The 24,772-nt window shown below is 43.2% G+C and overlaps 1 long non-coding RNA gene across 1 annotated transcript; it reads right to left on the bottom strand.

The window, feature by feature from the left end:
- Positions 1–5,083: 5,083 nt before the first annotated feature.
- On the bottom strand, positions 5,084–14,242 carry LOC123845397 (uncharacterized). Its single transcript, XR_006791033.1, has 3 exons — positions 14,083–14,242; positions 9,650–9,742; positions 5,084–5,965 (listed from the first exon to the last, which is right to left on the bottom strand). It is a non-coding gene; the product is annotated as an uncharacterized LOC123845397 (long non-coding RNA).
- Positions 14,243–24,772: the final 10,530 nt, after the last annotated feature.

Below are 24,772 nucleotides of genomic sequence, written 5' to 3'. Positions count from 1 at the left end.
TGTGGTGCGGCTAATTAGGAGCATTGTCCTGGGATGGGGGAGGTTCTAGAGACGGTGCTTCCACCAGGCTAGGGAGACTGCCTTTGACCACTTTTGGAATGTTCTTGATCTCTCTGCCCCTCAGGGCTAACTGTTTCGCGCGGAGATTGTGATACAGCCCAATAAAATAAAAATAGATATGTGAAGTGAGCTCTCTCTCTCTTTTTTCTTAACATTTTCTCTGTGATACATTGAGTTTTTATTACTCATTTTAGAGAAGGACCCACCAACAGTTTGGCTTTTGACCCCTACGCACCTGGTAGGAGCTGGAGGTCACAGGATTAATGCCATATTCTGTGTCACCCCATTTCTCAGGTAATAACATGCAGGCCTGAAGCTAAAGTGAAATTTCTAGCAGCTTCTAATTTTTTTTTTAATTGAAGTATAGTTAACCCTAGCCACTATTTTGATTTAGCTCTTGATTGTCAACGTAGAAGTAGTTCAAGAACCCTGAGTTGTTGGTATCCTATCCTGCACTGCAAAGTTCTTAAAATATCATATAAGCTCTGCTTGTCGCCACAGTGGCAAATACAGTTAGGAACCAACTTTGTTGAGGCAGTATTCTGCAAGGTTGATCACGTTCCTGGTTTGCTCTCTCGGGATTTGAGAATCTTCATGGATTAAATGTTACAAATATTTATTAAGCATTTACTATGTGCTAGGTAGTGTCCTGGGTGCTTGGGCTATATCAGGGAACAAACACAGATTCCTGGCCTTGTGGGGCTTATTTCTATTCTAGCTAGGGAAGATAATAAACAAAATACAATAAATAGATTATGTAATATATTAAGGCAATAAGTGCTTCGGGCAAAGAGAGAAAGTAGATCAGAGTAAAGAGCACTCGGGAGAGTGGGGGTGGAGGAAGTGGGCTGTGATCGGGTGGTCAGTGTAGTCAGGAGGTGGTCATTGAGAAGGTGACTGTTGGACAACTCAAGGGAGGTGATGGAGTTACCATGTGGATGTCTATGGAAGACAGCATTTCTGGAGGAGAGGAGAACCAGTGCAAAGGACCTGATGTGAGACCATGCCTAGAACAGCAAGGAGGCCAAGGTGGCTGAAGTAGGAGAGTATGGGAGGAGAGGGCAGACAGGTGGCAGGTTCTAGGTCTGAAGAGCCCTGAATGCCATGCTAAGGATTTTGCCTTTTACTCTGAGTGAAAGGAGGAGTGAACCACAGGAGGTTTTTGAGCCAAGGAATGAAATGATTATGATGAGGGAGCAGAAGGTTGGCTGAAGACAAAGCGTAAGCTGACACCCGGCAACCTCCCCCTGCAGACTCCTGGGTGGGACATGTGTGCCATTCTCCCAGGAATCTCCCAACTATCTTAATGTTAATGCCTTGCTAGAGGGGGGAAAAATAACCTTAACTTGACAATGGCAAGGCCTCTGGTATCTTGTAGGTCCTCCTTAGCATATGAAAGTTCTTTTGAAACCTCCCTTTTTCCTTACCTCCCCCAACCCCATAGTGTATAATCAGTCACCCCTCACAACCCCAGGGCAGCAGCTCATTCTGCCCACGGGTCTCGTCTCTGTGCTTTAATAAAATCACCTTTTTGCACCAAAGACGTCTCAAGAATTCTTTCTTGGTCGTCGGCTTTGAACCCTAATAACGTCTTTCCTACATCAATTAGACTTAAATTTTAACGGAATCACCCCGGCTGCTAGGTAGGAATAAAAGACTGTATTAGAGTATCACCAAAAGTCATGAACCCTAAATATATAAACATTTTTTTCTCTCTGGATATATTTTGAAAGTAGAGAGAACCAACTAGTTTTGCTGATAGATCAGATGTGGGGTGTGAGAATAAAAGTTAAGTCAAGGACAATGCGGAGGCCTTTGGCCTGAGCACCTGGCAGAAGGAAATAAGCATTACCTGAGACAGGGAAGGCTGCACCGGGTCAGATGGGGCCCATTTCATCTAAGTAATGTTTTCTGTGGTTCTCATCCACGTGTGCTCATCGCAGTCACGCGGTGGCAACTTTGCCAATTACACTTGCCCAAGAACGCCAGAGATTCTGCTTTAGTAGATTTGGAGTAGGGCCCCAAAGTATGTATTTGATGCACTTTGAGAATCACAGAACTGTAAAACACTATTTGGTACCGTTCTGTATTTAAAATTGGGAACTCCATAACGAAACAAGTGAAAGGGTTTATAGACAACTCTCTCACTGTCTGGGATGAACTAGGTACCCCGGGTCCTCCTTTTAGAATGTATCCAGAATGAACTACATAGAGCTTACGAAACAGTTAAAGCTTCAGCACAGAAATGATCAGTGATAGGGAATAAAGCTACAAGGTTCAGTTCCAATCTCTCTTGCTAGAAAATTGGTTCCAGGACAGTTGTGTCCTGAGTAGGTTCCTTTGATGCTCACCTTGTGGGGGCTATATAAACATGAAGCCAAGCACCATCCCTCTTGCAGTGACCACGAGAGAGGAGAGATGGAAAGGTAAGCCTTCGGTGTAAAATAAGCCGGAAGACGGGACGCCTGGGTGGCTCAGTCGGTTAAGCGTCTGCCTTGGGCTCAGGTCATGATCCCAGGGTCCTGGGATCGAGTCCCAAATCGGGCTCCCTGCTCAGTAGGAAGCCTGCTTCTCCCTCTGCCTGCCGCTCTCCCTGCTTGTGCTCTCTCTTGGTCAAATAAATAAAAGAATAATCTTAAAGTAAAATAAACCGGAAGACAAAGGTATCTCCAGGGAGGTTTGGGGCATGATTAAAAAGGGGCACATTGAGGGGCGCCTGGGTGTCTCAGTTGGTTAAGCGACTGCCTTTGGCTCAGGTCATGATCCTGGAGTCCCGGGATCGAGTCCCACATTGGGCTCCCTGCTCAGCAGGGGGTCTGCTTCTCTCTCTGACCCTCCTCTCTCTCATGCTCTCTCTCTGTCTCTCTCAATAAAAAAAACAAAAAACCTTTAAAAAGGGGCACATTGATATTGTCACCTCAGGCACTATTTATAAACGTTAATGGTAAAGGGTACGGATCCCAGTCTCTAGATTTAAAAACTGAGACTCAGGCGGGCCAAGTTCACACGCTTGCACTCAATTAACAATTCAGTGATAAAACTGGGCCTCAAAGCGACAAATCAAAGGCCAGTTTGCTGGTTCCCAGGGCGGTCGGCAATTCCTCGTCATAATCGGTTCCACCAAGACTTGGAATCCCTCAATGAAAGGAAAAGTGGCATAATGAAGCAGCATTCAACAGGGACCTTCTATTCAGCCCGACTCCCAGCCACCCTGGATCATTTTCTCAAACTATTTATTTCTGTGTGGTGGGGGTGGGAACATGGAGGACAAAATGGCACCTACTTACTCCATTTTGCTGCTCCCTGTGTGTCAGACTCACACCTGCTGACAGGAATGAGCCTCGGGTCTTCATGCCCCGCGGAGCTGGAGGTGGATTTTAACCTGCCCTTGCCCTCCCCACCGTCAGGAAGACTGTCAGCTTAGTTCTGATTTAAAAACAAACAAAAAACAAACAAAAAAAGGAAAAGAAAGAAAGAAAGGAACAAAGCAACTCCACAAACCTTTATTACTCAGCAGGTCACTAGAGGCGGAAGGAGAGCAGCTCAATTCTTCCTCTCACGTGGAGGGACCGGGGCTGGCAATTGAAAGGCCACCTTTTGACTTGTAAAACAGCAGCTAAATTGGCCATAGAGGCGCTTTCTTAGACAACGAGGAATAAGGGGCTCCCCTTTCTGTGTTCAACCTTCACGCTGTAAATATTCTTTTCACTGGGGAGAATGTCCGTTTGATGACATTTATTGTGGGGACATGTAGAGTACTGCTCATGGTTGGTTGACATGGAGCATTCATTTGACCAGAAAAATAATGTTCACCTCCAATGGAGTATAAAACAAATGAATGTAATGTGCTGTTCTTACTGCCAATAGGCTCTGATTGGGAATTGCTACTTTGTTTTCCCATTAATGCCAATAGGCTGGTACTTATGCTTAGCCAGTCTCCCGGCCCCAGACATTCTGGAGGACAGCCATTTGTAAGCGTTGTGCCAGTCACTCTTGCAGAGAGCAAAGGTGACTTGTTATGTGTGGCTTAAACTAACCTTGTTTTCCTTCGTACCTTGCTCTAGGATGCTAAGCCCATGTGGCAAAGGGGCACTGCCTGTGGGATCTATTCAGATTTAGCCGATCCTGGGAAAAACTTTCTCTGGAGACAGGATTCAAGTGATTTCCCCACTGTGTTGGAATAGTTGACCTTTACTTGCACACTCATTAAGTGGCTAGTGATTGTGCTTTTTTGCCTCTCTCCTAGAGTTGCTTTGGGATATTGAGAAAGGGGGCACAATTCAAGAGCAAATTGCTCTGATTAATAGTATATTTATAGTTCAGTCTATCAAGGTCATTTCCCTAGATGCTAGCCTTTCTTTATGAAGACAGAAATACTGTGTCAGTGTCTGTCTATCCCTAGAAGAGGCGGGAGGCCAATGAGGAAGGCAAGCAGTTACGAGTGGGATGCATATTTATTTACATAAATATGTATATTTAGCAGCTTGGTGCCACACATATATCTGGTCCAGCTTTTTCTTACCCTGAAATTTCTCTTAGGTCACCTCAGTTCCCGCTTAGACTATTTTTGGGGGAAACAAATCCATCCCATTAAAGAATTTTATTCTGTTTCTGTCTCACCCCTGACCGAGCTAAGCATCTGGTGGGACTACTTTTTAAAAATGGACTTTTAGGGGCGCCTGGGTGGCTCAGTCTGCCTTTGGTTCAGGTCGTGATCCCAGGGTCCTGGGATCGAGCCCCGCATCAGGCTCCCTGCTCCGTGGGAGGCCTGCTTCTCCCTCTCCCACTCCCCCTGCTTATGTTCCCTCTCTTGCTGTGTCTCTCTCTGTCAAATAAATAAATAAATAAATCTTTAAAAAAAATAAAAAATAAAAATGGACTGGGTGGCTCGATCAGTTAAGCATCTGCCTTCGGTTCAGGTCATTATCCCAGGGTCCTGGGAAGGAGTCCCGCATCGGGCTCCCTGCTCAGTGGAGACTCTGCTTCTCCCTCTCCCTCTGCCCCCACCCCGCCCTGGCTAGTGCTCTCTCTCTCTCAAATAAATAAATAAAATCTTTAAAAAATAAATAAAAATAAAAATTGACTTCTAAATCACACAAGCTTGTGAAGCTTGAGAACCAAAGCCTACTTCTATGACTTAAAGGAAAGGCGCCCGCACAACACAGCCCTCTCCTTGAACAGGATGAGGGAGATTACAGGTGTCTGTGACACTGGGAGAACAGAGTGCCTGGGAGTCTTAAGTTACTGGAAAACAAGTTAAAACAGTTACCTTCATGTTTCCTTGCTGTTAACAGTCACATTTATGTAAAGAAGACATTACCTCAGAGTCAGTCATGCCGCCTTCAGGAACCTTGAGGTTCCTGTTCGATCCCAACATCCCTTCTCAAGGGAGTATAATTCCCTGAGTGCTTGGGTAGAAATAGAATGACCTCATTTCCAAAAAGCTCCAAGAGACCAGCAACCATACTTGTGTAATTTTTATGCATAACGCCTAGAGTAATATATTTAATATTCACTTTTGTGTTTACCTTGAGAATTTTGGTGACAAATTTAGATACAAACATTTCCTTCATGTATTCATTTCATACATGTTTAGTAGCTCTATAGAGATAAATGATACAGTACCTGCCTTCAAAAGTAATAGCAGTTTTTGAGTGATTCCTATGTGCCAGACACCATTTGAAATATTTTAGTAGCTTTTCTCATTCAGTCTTTACAACAGTTTCATAAGACAGATATTGTTATGACCTCCACTTTGCAGATGGCAAAACTGAGGCACAGGTGAGCAGTTTTCTAATGTCATAGAACTAGGATGTTGCAGAGTCTAAATTGGAATCCAGGTGATCTTGCTCCAGAGCCTGAATTCTTAACCATTGTACTTGATTGACATGGAAGTGCCTTGGGTCTAAAGAGAGAAAACAGACAAATGTACTATGATTGAAGGAATGTGAGAAACCAGAGAGTATTTATCTATTGATCCATGCTACTTGGGACCATGACATACATTTTTAATCAAACTCCCAGCTTTGTATGAGACTGAAAACCATGCCTGGCAAGTACTTCAGCCTAATCCACATTAGGTAGAAACATGCAGACAAGGGGCGCCTGGGTGGCTCAGATGGTTGAGCGTCTGCCTTTGGCTCGGGTCATGATCCCGGGGTCCTGGGATCGAGCCCCGCATCGGGCTCCTGACTCGGCGGGGGGCCTGCTTCTCCCTCTCCCTCTGCCTCTCTCCCTGCTCATGCTCTCTCTCTCTCTCTATCTCTGTGTCTCAAATGAATAAATAAAATATTAAAAAAAAAAAAAAAAGAAAGAAAGAAACATGCAGAAATAAAAGTTGTTGAAGGAGAGATGTTCCAGAGGAGGAGTTAGATTGAGACCAAGGACAGAGTTCTAACAGAGGATCCAGTATCAGTTCATCAAGGCCAGATACAAGACTGTGTGGGAGACGGAAACAAAGGGAGTTGGTGACAGGTCACAAGAGGCCATGCATGCCATGCCAAGAAGTTAGGGTTTTATCTTGAAGGATTTGCACTTTAGAGGGATCACTCTTGGCTGCACGATGGAGAGGAGATTAGAGAAAGACAAAATGGAGGCAGACAGACTTATCAGGAGACACTTGCAGTCATCCTGGTCAGAGGAGGCAGGGGCTAGGAAATGGAAATAAGTGAATGGATTTCAGAGATATTTGAAGGTTTAATTGTCAGGCTTGATTGGAAATGGGGTACAAATAAGGGAGAAGTTGAGAATGACACCCACATTTCTGCATTAGGCAACTGGTTGAATGGCTGGACCATTTGCTGGCACAGGGAACCTGGCAGAAAGAACAGGTTGGGAGGGGAAAGCAGGTGAGTTTGGAGCAGTTGAGTTTGAAGAGCATGAAGTGCCTATAAATCATCTAAGTGGAAATGTTTGGAAGACAGATTGATATGGATTTAAGTATGAAGCTCAGAAGGGAGGTCGAAGAATTATAGATCTGGGAGTCACAGGCAAATAGATGGTAACTAAAGCCAAGGGAGAGGATGGGGCCACCCAGGACAAGTGTGTAGATTGAGAAAGGTAGAGGACCCAGTACAGAACCCCAAGAGAAAGGGACAGCCAGTGGAAGAAGAGCTTAAAAAGAAGAAGGTACATACAGCCAGAGAGGTAAAAAGAAAATCCAGCTGAGTAAAGAGCACAACTCAAGAGATAGTGAACAATAGTGTCAAATACTGAGAGGTGAAGAAATGAATGGAGTGAGCAGTGTCCCTAGGATTTTGCAATTAGGAGGTCTTTGGTATCCTTGGTGTCAGCACTGAAAGAAGTGTTGGTGGTATAAACTGAGATGTGGTGGGGTGGAGAGTGGGAGGTAAATTCATGACACCAAATGTAGACAATTCCTTAAGACTTCTGGCTGAGAAGGGGAAGAGGAAGAATGGGGCAGGGGCCATGGGAGAGGTTTTTTTTTTTTTAAGATTTTATTTATTTGTTTGACAGAGACATAGAGAGTGAGCACAGATAGGCAGAGAGGCAGGCAGAGGGAGAGGGAGAAGCAGGCTCTCCACTGAGCAGGGAGCCTGATACGGGCTGGATCCCAGGACCCCAGGATCATGACCTGAGCTGAAGGCAGACGCTTAACCGACTGCGCCATCCAGGCACCCCGGTTTTTTTGTTTTTATTCATTAAGCAGAGATTTGAGCATTTCAATATTGATGAATGTATTTAGTAGGTGAGGGAAAGGCAGACAATGAAGAGGGAGGGAGCAATCAATAGTGCAAGATTCCTGAGAAAGTGGGAGGGTTTGGAATCCAAACCCTGGGTTCTACCCAGGAGGATGGGATATGCCTGGTGGGGGCCAGGGTTTAGAAATGGTGGGGGGGGGGGCACCTGGGTGGCTCAGTTGGTTAAGCGACTGCCTTCGGCTCCGGTCGTGATCCCAGGGTCCTGGGATCGAGCCCCGCATCGGGCTCCCTGCTCAGCGGAAAGCCTGCTTCTCCTTCTCCCACTCCCCCTGCTTGTGTTCCCTCTCTCGCTGTGTCTCTCTGTCAAATAAATAAATAAAATCTTAAAAAAAAAAAAATGGTGGTGGGAAGTTGAGTTGGTTATCATTGGGTGGCTTATACTTTCCCTATCAGCAGATGTTGAGTCATTTGCTAGGAGTGAAGGGGAAGTGACACGTGTGGGTGGGAGGGATGGTGGCAGATTTGCAGAGAGCAGAGGACATGTGAGAGAGCTGATTTGGAGAATGGAAGAGAACATGTTACAAGGGTCCCAACTGGGTCTAGAGTAAAGTCGGAGAGCCTCCCCGACTGAGATGTACACTTTCAGCCAAATTCCCTGCTTTGAATGAGACTCAGGAGCTTGCCTGGGAAAGTACCTTATCCTGCTCCATAAATACGTTTGAAACATGCATAGACATGTCAGGTACTTGACTGGTCTTGGAACAAATAAATATTTCTTAGAATTAATATTCATTAATGACTCATTAATGATTCATTCTAAGTATTGTGCTTATAGTGGATATGCAGATTCCACAAATCTCATCTTTTCATTAGATTTTAATATCATGACATTGGAATAACTGATATAAAGGGGTGATACTGACTGATAGTTAAGAGCACAGACTTGGGAGTCAATCAAACTTGGGGTTCAATCCTGATTAGGCTACCTATCAGCCATGTGCCCTAAAGCAAGACAATCTCTTGTCTGTAAAATGAGGATGATAAGAAAACTTACCTCATAAGGTTGTTAATGGAGACGATGTATTTGGTGCGATAATATACTAATATATTAACTTTTAAGTTATTAACAAATTTCCTTCCTGGAACTGTTCCTTGTGATCTATTCCATGAAGTAGAGATGGGGCCGGAGGGTAAGGAGGACCAGAGAGAAAAAAAAAGGAGAAAAGGGGTGTTTTCCTAATTTGGAAATCCCTTAAACCATTAATAGGATTATTCTAGGCAGGGACGCCTGGGTGGCTTAGTCGGTTGGGCGTCTGCCTTCGGCTCAGGTCGTGATCCCAGGGTCTTGGGATCAAGTCCCACATCGGGCTCCTTACTCGGCGGGGAGCCTGCTTCTCCCTCTGCCTGCCTCTCTCCCTGCTTGTGCTCTGTCTCTCTCTCCCTGACAAATAAATAAATAAAATCTTAAAAAAAAAAACAAGAGATTATTCCAGGCAATATTTCTGAAGCCAGTAGCAAGAGAAAGATTGTCTCTGGGGCAAGTGATTTTTTTCTGAGAAGTAGAAAAGATTCCCTCTTTCATGGACAGAAGGAAAAGGAGCTGAGAGAGAAGGATGTAGGGGAAGAGGGAAGGTTGTCACTGGAGAGAAGTCCAGACTTATCAGAACCAAGCCTATAGGAATGAGGGCTAACTCAGCTAAGAGGACACTCTACTAATGATCTATGCTCTGTAACAATTTACCCCCCAAATTTGCAGTTGAAGGAAGCAAACAGTTATTTCATAGTTTCTGAGTGCCAGGAACCTAGAGTGGCTTAGCTGAGTGATTTTAGCTAAGATCTCTCATGAGATTGCAGTGAAGCCGTTGGCTTGGCTGCCATCATCTGAAGACTTGAACAGAGCTGGAGAATCTACTCCCGAGCTCACTTACGTGGCTGTTAGCACGAAGCCTGGTTCTCAGCATGTGCATCTCTCCATGTAGGTACTCAAGAAATGGCAGCTGGCTTCCTCCAGAGTAAGGAATCTGAAACAGAGAAGAGGAGAGAAACCAAGACAGAAGTCCAGGGTCTTTTATTACTTAATCTTGGTTGTGTCATATCATCACTTCTGCCCTATTCTTCTGCTGTATTATGTCCCTGGTTCAACGTGGGCGGGGACTGTACAAGAACATGACTACCAGATGAGGATCAGTGAGGGTTATTTTGGAGCCTGGCTATCAGAGACACAGTGAGGGGTTTGCTGGAGCAGCCAGACATGAGTGGGAGCAAACCACCCTGACTTTCCTGGAATTTTGTTCCTCATCTACGGCTCTGCCAATTCAACTTCCTCTTGGCATCATTTGAAGACTTCTCTTTAACAGCAGACTTCCCCTCATCACACAGGGCTTTCCAGCAGAAGTGATGGCCACCAAGCTCTGTGACTTCACTCGTTCCTGCTTAACCTTGTGTACATGACCCCCATCTTGCAATGAGCCCCAAGAAGGGAGCCTGGATTTATCCACGGGCAGGTGTACTCAGGAAACTGCCTTCCTCTCTGGGATTATACTTAAACATACTCTAACTTGGGGGCGCCTGGGTGGTGCAGTGGGTTGAGCATCCAACTCTTGGTTTCGGCTCAGGTTGTGGTCTCAGGGTCTCAGGGTCAGCTCAGGTTGTGGTCTCAGGATCGATCCCCATGTGGGGTTCCATGTTCAGCATGGATTGGGATTCTCCCTCCCTCTTCCTCTGTCCCTCCCGCTCATTCTCTCTATCTCAAATAAATAAATTTAAAAAAACCCAGCATACTCCAATTTCATGATAATAGCTAATTTTACCAGGTGTGTATTTATCAGAAACTATGAAATAGACTCGCCTTTCAGATGAGGAGATTAAGGTCCGGAGAAGTTAAGTGACTTGGTGAAGGTAATAAATAATAGATGGTGAAACCAAGCTTTGAAACCTATCAGCCTGGTTCTAAATTCATGATCTCAGCTTCTATCCTATATATTCAGCACAGAGTCCAGCGCTAGTAAGTATTCAATAAATGTTGGTCATTATTATCAATTTTCTCAGTGGAAGAAAAGGTACCTTCTAGATTCAAGAAGCTGAAGAATTGGTGTAGTCTATATTCTAAAAGGTAAAGGTTATGTTTTTCTTACTTTTTTTGTACTCTCATTGACAACCCAACAAAGCTTATAAAAAGTTGTATTTACCAAATAGCCATTTTGATCCATGTGCTCACTGACTTGCTCAGTGGTGGATCTAAATTGGCTATGATTCCCATTTGTTTTACCTTCTGTTTATATGGCTTCAATAACCCCAAGTCATTCTTTCAAGTGTTAGTGTCAAGAGCTGCCAATTCTCTTGCCTCAACTGTAACCCACCCTGCTGCCTTCCTTGAGGGCTCTGAAATAAGTAGGGGGTCTGCCATGTTTGAAGTTGGCCTCCACACCAAATCTGAGCTGTGTGACCTTGGGCAAGGTACTTCGGGTTGCTGAGCGCTGTTTCCTCTTTGGAAAATGGGACTCTTGGGAGAATTCAATGAGATAAGACATGTAAAACATTTAGCACAGTGCTTATCACAGAGGAGACGATCTTAGTTAAAGACCATTCTCTCTTTCTCCCAGTAGGGTTTAATTGCTCCAGTCATTGTGGTCCCAAATCATTTTTGTTTTGCCAGCTTATGGCATCCCAAATTCAGCAGATGATATTTAAAAGCATAAGTGTGCCTAGTGATAACGCTATTTGTTTTGTATTTTGTTTACAGTCAAGCCTAATCTCCCCCAATATATTCCCTGAGAGCAGAGGCTATTTCTTATTCATACTTATATTTTCGTTCCCTGTAGTGCTGAGCAAAATGACTGGCATGTGGTAGTATTTAATACCTATCTACTGACCTAAATTGAAATCAGAGGGTTTGGAAGGGATTGGAACTAAAACAAAATAGGAAATGCTTGAAATAAAAGGTGGGTTTTGGGAGAGGGGAAATTTGTATTTCCAGGAAACATTTCATGTGCTCTGTATAGATTTTCACATTATATATCATGCAGTATCCTCCATGTACATCTTCAAATCAATTAAATAACATTTTAAGTCTTTAAAGGAATATTGGTGGCAGAAATAGAGATTCATCTTTTGAAAATATTTAATATTTTATTTCACAAGCTGAAATGATATGAACACCTAATACTGGAGAAATTATACCATTACTCATATTAATGATTTAACTGGTTTCCCAGAGTAAGTATTTCAGTTTTATTATTGCTTTAAGAGAATTCTTAGAGAGAAAAAGAATTTACCTAGAGGGAGTCAATTTATAGTCTCCATTCAACTAATAGGACACTTGATAATAGATCCCTGATAAATATGAATGGGACAAGGAGCCCAAGGCATTTTGCTTTCTCTTCCCTATTGTCTAGTTACACCTGAGTGTAACAAAATATCACCCCTGGATCAACCCAACCATCTGATTCTTCTAGGCCCACATCTGTTGCTTGGCAGCCTGGGGTTGCTGCCTCCTGTTTGGGTGTTCAGGGTCGTGGTTCTTTTTAATCTCCCCGTGCAATGGCACTACCCTTCATTCAATGATGTGTGTCCTGTCCAAGAAATGCCTGATTAAAATTATTTCGTTTTCCTAGGTATCTCCCATGTATGTAGGACATATACATGTTATTAAATCTTTTGGTTTTCTCTTGTTTAAAACAAAAAAGAAAGAAAGAAATGCCTGGTCATGGCATAGCTCTTGCAACCTCTTGGGAGGGGATTGGGGTGCTCTCTACCCCCTTCAATGCCATAGAGATGCACTGACTTTTTTAAAAGGCTGAGTCAGGATGGGTTCACAAACAAAATTATGTTTCTCTTTCTTAGGTTGTATTATTGAGTTGGGTCCACTGTTCCAGCCTTCTCCCTCCCTCATGGTGATTTTTTTCCACTCAAGGTTTCCACCATCCACCTCTGCAGTCTGGCTTCTCCTGTTGGGGGGAGGGGGTAAGAAGGAGCTCAGGGAAATGGGGGAGGAGATCTGTCAATGCACATTACTTGGTAATCATGTTTTCTGAGTGAAAAGTTTATTGGTTTGTTTTTAGGCAGAGTCAAAATGTTCCCATATCAAAACAGCCACTTCAAGGCGGCCACATCAAGATGTTCCTGGCATCAAAATGACTGTGTCAAAGCTGTGTGTCAGCAAATTGACTATAACTAAACAGCCTGTATCAAAATGGCTGTAGCCTTACATTGGCACAGGACTTGCCATCAAAGGAATGCTTTCCAGAATGTCAGTGCTGTTTAGGGTAAGATAAGATGAAAAGTTGTTTCTTTCCATTGATGCTCCCCCTTTCAGTTGGGAGCCGGACTTCACCACATGGGACTGGAAGACAAAGAAGCACCGCTTTTTATTCCTAGTGATCTAGTGCCTTCTGTGAGAAAGAATTAGGCACAAATGAACAAAGATGATCCTGCTTTTACCATGGAAATTGTGAAACTCCCATACTAATTTTATAATCATGCCTTTACACTTTGTTCTCATCACAAAAATCTTTGGGAATTATCTACTAAGAATCAGCCAAAAAATTTATGCCAACACGAAATTAAGGCAGACTGGAGTCACTTGCCCACTGCGTACCGCTCCTGTGATCAATCACAAGCCCGAAGACCCATACCACAGGCAAATGCCCTTAACCGCTGCCTCTTCAGACCCCCTGTTAGGTTATAAAACCTTTCCGGGAAGGTTTGTTGTTGTTTTAAGATTTATTTTTATTTTATTTTTTTAAAGATTTTATTTATTTATATGACAGAGACACAGCGAGAGAGGGAACACAAGCAGGGGGAGAGGGAGAAGCAGGCTTCCCGCGGAGCGGGGAGCCCAATGCAGGGCTCCATCCCAGGACCCTGGGATCATGACCTGAGCCAAAGGCAGACGCTTAACGACTGAGCCACCCAGGCGCCCCTTAAGATTTATTTTTAAAGTAATCTCTACACCCAACGTGGGGCTTGAACTCACAACCCCAAGATCGATCACATGTTCTACCCACTGCGCCAGCGCCCCCCCCCCCCCGCCCAACCTGGAAGGTTTGCTATTAGAAAGCTTTTTTTTTTAAGATTTTATTTTTTTTTATTTATTTGACAGAGACACAGCGAGAAAGGGAACACAAGCAGCGGGAGTGGGAGAGGGAGAAGCAGGCAGCCTGATGCGGGGCTCAATCCCAGGACCCTGGGATCATGACCTGAGCTGAAGGCAGACGCTTAACGACTGAGCCACCCAGGCGCCCCTAGAAAGCTTTTTTGACCTGTCTCTTCAGGCTCAGAAAGCTTATAGATCAGGCAGAATGTTGCACTGGGTTTGTTATATAGAATGAGCATGGCTCTGTCCCTAACTTAACTGTCTCACCTTTTCCTTGACTTTTGACGTATCACGCTCTCTTGGCTTTTTCTTGCCTCGCCGGCTGCTCCTTCTCAGTCATTTTCTGTCTTCCATTTCTCTATCTGACCTCTAAATGTTGGAGTGCCTCAGTGCTCAGTCCTGCGCTCTCTTCTCTAAGAATAACTCTCTCCCTCGGAGAGCTCATTCAGTTCTGTGACTTTAAATAGCATCTGTGTGCTGATTGCTCCAAATATATATTTCCAGCCCTAACCTTTCCCAGGATGCCAGATTCACATATCCAATATCCTTACGTGAATATCTAAGAGGCATCTCAAATTTATAGGTCCAAAATATTTCCCTACCCAAGTCTGTTCTTCTAGTCTTCTCCATCTTGGTGTCAAATGAACTACGTAGCTGCCCAAGCCACAAACACAGAAGTTATCCCTGATTCTTTTTCTCACCTGATTCTTTTTCTCATATATATATATATATATATATATATATAAATACTACTAAACATATATATATATATAAATACTACTAAACAGACAATTCCCAACTTATGATGGTTCGACTTAGGATTTTTCAACTTTACAATGGTCCAACAGTGCTATGTGTTCAGTAGGAACCATACTTTGAATTTTGAATATTGATCTTCTCCTAGGCTAGTGACAGGGGTAGAGGTACTAAACTCTCTCATGATGCTGGACAGGGGCAGCAAGCTACAGCTCCCACTCAGCCATGTGATCATGAGGGTCAACAACGAGTACACTTACATCCGTCGTGTACCCATACATCTATTCTGTTTTTCACTTTCAGTACAGTGTTGAATAAATGACATAAAATACTCAACACTTCATTATAAGACAGACTTTGTGTTAAATGATTTGTCCAACCGTAGGTTAATGTAAGTGTTCTGAGCACATTTATGATAGGCTAGGCTAAGCTATGATGTTTGGTGGGTTAGGTGTATTAAATACATTTTCTACTTATGATATTTTCAACTTACAACAGGTTCCACTGGGACGTAAACCCATTGTAAGTCGAGGTAGGCCTGTAGTTCTACCTTCAAAACATATCTGGACTATATTGCCTTCCTTTGTCCTCCACTGCCACAATCCTAATCTAAGCCACCATCATCTCTTACCAGGACTATTGCAATGGCCTCTTAGCAATTCTCCCCCTTTCTTTTCTGGCTCCTTCTCATCACTTAGGTCTCAGATGACAGGTCAAGGCTCAGAGAGGACTTCCCAAACAACCCTATTGGGAGAACCTTTCTTTCCCCTGTTCTCCAACAACTCACCGTGATGACTATCTTCATAGAACTCACAACAATGTATAATTTTTTTTTTTTTGAGATTCCATTTATTTGTGAGAGAGAGAATGAGAGACAGAGAACATGAGAGGGAGGAGGGTCAGAGGGAGAAGCAGACTCCCTGCTGAGCAGGGAGCCCGATGTGGGACTCGATCCCGGGACTCTAGGATCATGACCCGAACCGAAGGCAGTTGCCTAACCAACTGAGCCACCCAGGCGCCCACAACAATGTATAATTATCTATTTCCTTCCTATTGACCATGGCCCCTGCTAGAATATAAGCTCCATGGGAGCAGGGAGTTGAACTCTTTTCTTCTCCACTCAGTTTTCAGGATTTATCACAGTGCCTGTCCCACAGTAGGCTCTTGACAAGTATTTGGTGGAAAGAATGAATTCAAGTCTTTACAAAACAGAAAATCTCATTGGGATTCCAGAAATTTAGGAACTGTCAATATTTGTTGTTGCTAGAAACACCCCATTCAGATTGGCAATATATATACATATATCAAATATGGGGAATGTTTATTTTTTATTTTTTTGAAGATTTTATTTATTTATTTGAGAGAGAGAGACACAGCGAGAGAGGGAACACAAGCAGGGGGAGAGGGAGAGGGAGAAGCAGGCTTCCCAATTGAGCAGGAAGCCCAATGTCGGGCTCGATCCCAGGACCCTGGGACCATGACCTAAGCTGAAGGCAGATGCTTACCGACTGAGCCACCCAAGCGCCCCCAGGAATGTTTATTTAAAGGCATTAAATTAAGACTATTTTAAGGTCCAGTACTAAATAATTCTGTAAAGACTACAGCTTACTTTGTCCCAACCGGAACACCGGGATGGTGACTATTTGTGTTTATTGGTACCACCTGGTTCAGTCACCGATCATTAACAATAACTAAAGGTGGGCACCTGGGTGGTTCAGTTGGTTTAGTGACTGCCTTCGGCTCAGGTCATGATCCCGGGGTCCTGGGGTCGAGCCCCACATCGGGTTCCTGGCTCAGCAGAGAGCCTGCTTCTCCCTCTGACCCTCTATCCTCTCATGCTGTTTCTCTCTCGCTTGTTCTCTAATAAATAAATAAATAAAATCTTTAAAACAAAACAATAACTAAAGGTGTTCTTTTACATAGGTGTTTGTTTTTTAAGATTTTATTTATTTATTTGAGAGAGAGCAATAGAGCACAAGCAGGGGGAGCTGCAGAGGGAGAAGCAGGCTCCCCACTGAGCAGGGAGCCTGACGTGGGGCTCGATCCCAAGACCCCAGGTTCATGACCTGAGCTGAAGGCAGCTGCCCAACCAACTGAGCCACCCAGGCACCCCCTACATAAAGTTTTATAAAAGATTTAGTTGGGAAGGGGCACCTGGGTGCCTCAGTCGTTAAGCGTCTGCCTTCAGCTCAGGTCATGATCCCAGGGTCCTGGGACTGAACCTCATGTCGGGTTCTTTGCCCGTGGGGAGCCTGCCTCTCTCTCTCCTCCCTGCTCATGCTCTCTCTCGCTCTCTCTCAAATAAATAAAATCTTTAAAAAAAATTGGGAAATACAGGAAGAAAAGAGAAAAAGTAATTGAGGAGGAAGCATGGGGAAAGAAGACTGAGCAAAGTGTCAGGAGGCTTAACTTTGGGTTGGTGGAAATAGAGCAAGGAAATCAAGTTTTCGGTTTTAAATTGGTTACTAAAGAGTGTTGCATATTTGCCAAGTAGCTCCCCTATGTGGCACGCATTATCTTCGAATCTCCAGGAAGAGTCTACTACACACAGCTGCCTCTCATGAACTTAAGGTGGGAAATTTAGGAAGAGAAGCTGCAACCCACCCTTGGGTCACTGCCAGTTGAACATAAAGGAACAGCTGCAAGATGCAGAGTGAAGAATGGGAATTCTACAGAAGCCAGAAATCAAACCCTGAGGTTACCAAGAGAATGGAGAGCTCAGAAAAGCTGCAGGGAGTTGGGGGAGAGCATTGGTTTTCCCCTCAGACATGGGATGGGGTTTCCAGATAAGCTTATGTAAATCTCAAGGTGATATCACTTAGCAAACACTCCAGGAGCCCCTGACTAGGTGAATCAGCTCATAAATATTAATCACTCCTTACCATAGTATTAGTCCTCATTAGGGATGATAGGTTCTGCCTGTTCCAATTTGGATACTCTCTTCATTCTATCTTGCTTTATTTGTTTCTATTTTCCCCTATGGTTCCATACTCCACCCTAGACCATGTAAGCCACACTGAGAGGTCACTGTTTTTTTTATTATTCCTAGAATTGGTTAGCCAGAGCAAAAAATTAAATTTATGAACTCTATGTGGTGGGAGAAGTCTAGTGAAAACTAAATTTTAAGCAATAATACATAGAAAACCAAAAAGTTTCTATAAAGAGCATATTCAATTCAAGTACATCATTTGTTCATTGAACTCAACAAATATTTATGTGCCAGATACTCTACTAGGTTCTTGAACTTTAAATGAATAAAACCCAAATACTTCTCTTGATGAGTTCACAGTCCAATGGGGTTATATAAACAAATAATTACAATGCAGTATGGTAAGCACAAGATATGGTAATAATCACAGCATTTATGAGATCATTGAAGAGCGACACCTAGTTAAGCCTGCCAGAGTTAGGGATGGTGTTTTGAATGAGCTGGCAACTGAGCTGGATCTCAAAGGATGTGAAGAGTTAGTCAGGTAGAGATGGGGAGGGAAATTAGGTTTGGGGTTGGAGTAGGAGAGGTGAATGGAAGTGGAGATGTGCCTTCTAGAAAGGACACCATTGACAAAGTTGTGAAGGAAAAAAAATGCATAGGCTACATAGGAAACTCCAAGCAGTTTTGGGTTGCTGAAGGCAAGAGTAAGTTGTAAATGAAGCTAGAGAGAAAGGTAAGGGCTAGACAATGGTGGGCTCTGAATGCTATGTTAAAAAGAGTAGACCAGGGGCGCAGTGGGTTAAGCATCTGCCTTCAGCTCAGGTCATGATCCCAGCGTTCTGGGATCGAGCCCCACGTCAGGCTCCCTGCTCAGTGGGAAGCCTACATTTCTCTCTCCCTCTGCCTGCGGCTCCCCCTGCTTGTATTCTCTCTCTGTCAAATAAATAAATAAAATCTTAAAAAAAAAAAAAAAAAAAGAAGAGTAGACCAGGTTGCCTGGGTAGCTCAGTCCATTAAGTGTCTGCCTTCAGCTCAGGTCGTGATCCCAGGGTTTGAACCCCCATTGGGCTCCCTGCTCAGCAGGAAGTCTGCTTCTCCCTCTGCCCCTCACCCAGCTTGTGCTCACTGGCTCTCTCTCAAATAAATAAGGAAAAATCTTTTTTAAAAAAAGATTTTTTTTGACATTTATTTGACAGAAAGAGAGCACAAGTAGGCAGAGCAGCAGGCAGAGGGAGAGGGAGAAGCAGGCTCCTCGCTGAGCTGGGAGCCCGATGCGGGGCTTGATCCCAGGCACCCCAAATAAATAAAATCTTAAAAAAAAAAAAAGAGTAGACCATCCTGTCTGCAATGGACAAACACTTGAGGGTTTTAAGGCAGAGGAGTGGCATGACAAGATTTTCAAGTAAATTACTTCAGTGACTGTGGAAAAGGGTTGTAGCATCTGTGGTTGTACCAAGTTTAAGGCAGACAAAACAAAGGAGACTTGTTAGCAAACTGCTGTTCTAGTCTAGGGAAAAGATGAAGAGTGGGGCACCTGGGTGGCTCAGTTGGTTAAGCATCTGCCTTCAGTTCATGGCCTTGATAACTGGGTCCTTGGATCCAGCCCCACATCGCAAGGGCTCCCTGCTCAGTGGGCAATCTGCTTCTCCCTCTGCCTCTGCCACTCCCCCTACCTGTGCTCTCTCTCTCTCCCTTTCTCTGCGTCAAATAAATAAATGAAATCTCTAAAAAAAAAAAAAAAAAAAAGATGAGAGCCCTATCTGAGGCATGGATAGATGGATAGTGAAGATGGAGAGGCAGGAATAGATCAAGCAATGTTTAGGAAGTTAAATAGTAATGGCATGGTAATTGATTGGATTTGAGAAATTAAAGAGAGAGACTATCAAAGAATTCTCTCTTTGATGGCAAATATAGATAACAAGGTCATGAGCTAAGATGGTGTCTACAGGAGGAGAAACTAGTTTAATGGAGAAGATGAAGAGCTCTATTATAAACATGCCAAGTCCCAGCTGCCTGGGGACAGCCAGAATGAGCCAGAATAAACAAGAACTGAGGGGAGAGAGCTGAGATGGAGGCACCGCATTGGAATTCGTCTCTACACAGGTGGAAGTTGAAACACTAAGGATGCATCAGATCACTTATAGACCACCATGTAAAAAGATGATAAAACTTTGTTGATGGATATAAAATAGGAGAGACATACCATATTCTTGAAAATTCAATATTATACAGAGGCAATTCTCTTTAATGTAGGAGAATTTTGTTAAATTTACAGTTAAATTACCAACAGGGTGCTTTGTGAAATTTGACCAGTTGATTCTAAAATGCACATGGAAGGGGTGCCTAACTGGCTCAGTCCATAGAGCATGCAACTCTTGATCTTGGGGTTGTAGGTTCAAGTCCCATGTTGGGTGTAGAGATTCCTTAAAAATAAAATCTTTAGGGGCACCTGGGTGGCTCAGTTGGTTAAGCGTCTGCCTTCGGCTCAGGTCATGATCCCAGGGTCCTGGGACTGAGCCCCACATCGGGCTCCCTGCTCTGTGGGAGGCCTGCTTCTCCCTTTCCCACTCCCCCTGCTTGTGTTCCCTCTCTTGTTATGTCTCTATCTGTCAAATAAATAAATCTTTAAAAAAAATAAATAAAATAAAGTGCATGTGGAAGACTTCATACTAAGAATAGGCAAAGCAACTCTGAAAAAGAAAAAGAAGAAGAGGTGGAAATTAACATAGAAATTAACACTGTGGTACTAAAGCATAAAGAGCTAAATGGACCAATTAGACCAATTAAATAAGACAGAGAGCTACACATATGAGAGATCTTGGTATATGATAGAAGTGAAAGTACAAAGCAAAAAGGACGAGCTGGACTATTCAATAAATGGTCCTGGGTCCACTGGCTATCCATATAAGGAAAAATTAGATCCTTCTCACTGTACACATAAATAAATATCAAGTGAAGTAAAGACTTCAATGTGAAAGGCAGAATAGTCAAGCTTTCAGAAGATAATAGAGGAAAATACATTCATTACTTCCAGGTAGGGAAGGCTTTCTTAAGACATGAAAAACTTATACCATAAACAAAAAAGATGATAAATTAAAAATAAAATTTCTATTTCAGTAAGAATACCATAAACAATGTTAAAAGATAAGGCTAGAAAATATTTGCAATTCAAATAACTGAACAAAGATTAGGACACAGCAAATATGGAGAGAGAACTTTAAAAAATCAATAAGAAAAAGACAAAAATGCAATAGAAAAAAAATCATCAAGGCATGTGAATAGGCAATTCGTAGAAGTGAAACACAAATTGCCAAGAGCATATGCAAAGATGCTTAAACTCTTTAGAGGAAAATGCAAAATGTAAAACTGGATTGCTTTTTATACATATGAGAATGGTAAAATTTAAAAATCTGATAATGTGTAATATTGGTAAGGTTGTGAAGAAACTCTTATATTCTACTGATGGAACAGTAGATTGGCACAACAGTCATGGACAGCAATTTGCCAATATTTTGTAGCATGGAATAAGTGTGCACCTTACTATATAGTAATTCAATTTCTGGACGTATATCTAGAGAAACACTTACACATATGCCCAGGAAAATTGCTTTAAGGATGGTCACTGCTCTATTGTTTGCAATGATAAAATTGGAAACAACCATCTGTAGTGGAATATGTAAATTAATAGTGGACTATTTATATGGTGTAAAACTATATAGCAGTTAAAATGGGTGGAGGGCACCTGGGTGGCTCAGTTGTTAAGTGGCTGCCTTTGGCTCAGGTCATGATCCCAGAGTACTGGGATCGAGTCCCACATCGGGCTCCCTGCTCAGTGGGAAGCCTGCTTCTCCCTCTCCCACTCCCCCTGCTGTGTTCCTGCTCTCGCTGTCTTTGTCTCTGTCAAATAAATAAATAAAATCTTTAAAAACAAAAAATGGGTGGACTAGATCTGTGAAGCAGTAACAGACCCAGTAACATATAAATCTTAAAAGCACAATACTGAATGCAAAAAGAAATTCTAGGATATATTATGTATATGACAATTTCATGACGACAAATCAAACATTAATAGAAAAACTCATCAAAGGATTTGCTTACACTCATGTGCATGCATGGGAAAGATACATACTAACAGAATAGTCATGACATATTATTAGTACCCAGGAGAGAAAGGGATTGGGTGGGGTATAAAGAGGACTTCGCTATATTTGCAACATTCTATCTCTTTTTTAAAGATCTGTATTAAAAATAGTAACTGGGAGGTGAAGAGGTAGTGAAAACAGTGAGTATAATCTATTTTTCAAAAAGTTCAGATGGAAAAAGGAAGAAGATTTGATGGTGACTTAAGGAGGCTGCTGATTTGGGAGCCCCCCCCAACATTTTTATTATGACAAATTTTTAAACATACAGATAAGTTGGAAGAATTGTACAGTAAACATCTATGTATTCACCACCTATGTTCTACAAAGAGGTTTGCTATATTTGGTTTATTATGGATCTATCCGTCTATCCATCCATCAATCCATCTTATTTTTTGGATGCATTTCAAAGAAAGTTGCAGAGTTTGGTGCACTTCATTGGTGGGGAGCTTTTTGATTATATGGGAGAGATTAACACGTTAAGTTGAAGAAAGGAGCCAATGTTGAAAAAGTGTGGTTGAAAGAAAAAAAAGAGGGAAAATAATTGCTTCAGCCCTGAAATCGGTGAGAGGGTTTGGCTTTTGAAAAAGATGAGGGGGGAGCCTGGGTGGCTCAGTCGTTAAGCGTCTGCCTTTGGCTCAGGTCATGATCCCAGGGTCCTGGGATCAAGCCCCACATTGGGCTCACTGCTCAGTGGGAAGCCTGCTTCTCCCTCTCACACTCTCCCTGCTTGTATTCCCTCTCTCGCTGTGTCTCTCTCTGTCAAAAAAATAAATAAAAATCTTTTGGAAAAAAAAAAAAAAGAAAAAGATGAGGGACCACTGATCCTTAAAGCTGAAGGAAAAAGTGGTGGAGGGGTGGGGATTTTGAAGGAGGCCTTGCTCAGTGGCCTCCATAGGCAGAAACATTTGTTGGGAATGAGAACTGGGAGTTGACTAAGTCTTGCGGAGAGAAACAATGATTAGGTGGATTTACTGAACAGAACAGGAGAGGGAACTGACCAAAGACAAACTAAGGGAATGACGGAGTCTCTGAGGGGCCAGTTGAGCTTGAATCTGTAGCAGCATAAGAGCCTAGGGTATGTGATTTTCTCAGCTGTTTGAGAAGGAGGAGCAGAAGAAGAGAGATTGTGGGAATGATCCAGAGCTGATGCAGCAGGACAGGATGCAAGGGAATGGAAGAGATAAGCGTGAATATTTCGGATGGGCAATCATTAGTCCCAGGCAGGGCTTGGAACTAAGAGTCGAGGAATAAGATAAAGAGATCAATAGATTTGAATTCTCGTGAAATGGAGAGATGGCCCCTTTGCTGAATCACAAACTTGGAAAGAAATTTTGTTCTAAATAGGCTTGTTGCTACCATTTCAAACACAGACACACAGCGCAGAAGACATGGCTTATGAACTGTCCTGTTGCAGCCGTCATCACATCTCTTTTTTTTAACATTTTATTTTCAAGGGATGCCTGGGTGGCTCAGTCTGTTAAGCGTCTGCCTTCAGCTTAGGTCATGATCCCAGGGTCCTGTGATAGAGTCCCACATTGGGCTCCTTGCTCGGCTGGGAGCCTGCTTCTCCCTCTGCCTTCTCTGCCTGCCACACCCCCTGCTTGTGCTCTCTCTCTCTCTCTCTCTCTCTGACAAATAAATAAATCAAACCTTTAAAAAAAAAAAAAAGATTTTATTTTTAAGTAATCTCCACACCCAATGTGGGGCTTGAACTCATAACCCCGAGATCAAGATTTACATGCTTTACCTACCGAGCCAGCCAGATGCTCCACATCTCTCTATTTTGACAGAAACTTTATCCAATTCGGGCACCAAAAAACATGCACCAAAGTATAATATTTGAAACCCATCTCTCTCATCCCCATAATTCTTAGTCACCGGTTGGAAAGGAAATGCTTCTAGTCCTCTATCCTCTCTCTCTCTCTTTTTTTAATATTTAGTTTTTTATTGTTATGTTAATCACCATACATTACATCATTAGTTTTCGATGTAGTGTTCCATGATTCATTGTTTGTGCATAACACCCAGTGCTCCATGCAGAACGTGCCCTCTTTAATACCCATCATCAGGCTAACCCATCCTCCCACCCCCCCTCCCTGTCCTCTATCCTCTCTTTTACCCTTCTCCCCTTAATGGTTTAGTACTTTCTCACTTCTTCAGCTTATCACTATGAATCCCCTTTCTCATCTCTTGTGTCTGTCATTGTTTTGTTTTGTTTTTAAAGATTTTATTTATTTATTTGACAGGGAGAGACACAGTGAGAGAGGGAACACAAGCAGGGGGAGTGGGAGAGGGAGAAGCAGGCTTCCCGCCGAGCAGGGAGCCCGATGTGGGGCTCGATGTGGGGCTCGATGTGGGGCTCGATGTGGGGCTCGATCCCAGGACCCTGGGATCATGACCCGAGCCGAAGGCAGGCGCTTAACAACTGAGCCACCCAGGCGCCCCGTGTCTGTCATTGTTAATCATCCTTTCCACTGACCCACCTGGAACCATCATTGCATTGCAAATAAAATACTTTACATTCTTAATATCTCTTCTTATAAGTGTACTCTCCTTGCCTTGAATTAAGGGGCCTACTTCAAGGCTAAGATTTGCCCTGCAAATTCCTCTAGTTGGGGCTGTTTATTCTCTTTCTTCTGCTGTGCGTAGAGGAAGTCAGGAAGCAGGGGGTGGCATTTGGCTGACCGCCCAATGCTACTTCCAGACCATCACTCTTTCACTCTCTTGTAAAGGCTCATCCTTCTCTTAAGGATGAGCTCCACCCCTCTCCTCCTTCCTGCCACTAACCAACCTCCTGGTTGCTTTCTTTCATTCTCCAAAGCCCTTGAGACTAAAATCACAGCTGCCCTCTTCATCCCACCTCCTACCATCATCCTGGAGTTCAATAACTTAGCTTCCAATTTTTGTAACTCCTTAACCCTAGTGATTTTGTCCTCCATTCTACTTTAGTTATCTACTTCCCAGGACCACCTTCCATATCATGTCATCACTCAGACACTGCACCTCTGCAATCTTAAATTCCAATGGCCCACTTTCTGACTACTAGTTTCTAAACTTCTAGCTCCTCCCTGGTTGTCTTGCTAAGGATGTCCAATGGGGAGATGACCAATAAAACTTTCCAGATTTC

This window comes from Mirounga angustirostris, unplaced genomic scaffold (genome assembly GCF_029215605.1).
Source record: "Mirounga angustirostris isolate CCGP_5_RB_7025 unplaced genomic scaffold, mMirAng1.0.hap1 SCAF_6, whole genome shotgun sequence".
In the NCBI taxonomy this organism is placed as follows: domain Eukaryota; kingdom Metazoa; phylum Chordata; class Mammalia; order Carnivora; family Phocidae; genus Mirounga; species Mirounga angustirostris.
This window is presented reverse-complemented; position numbering and strand designations above follow the sequence as displayed.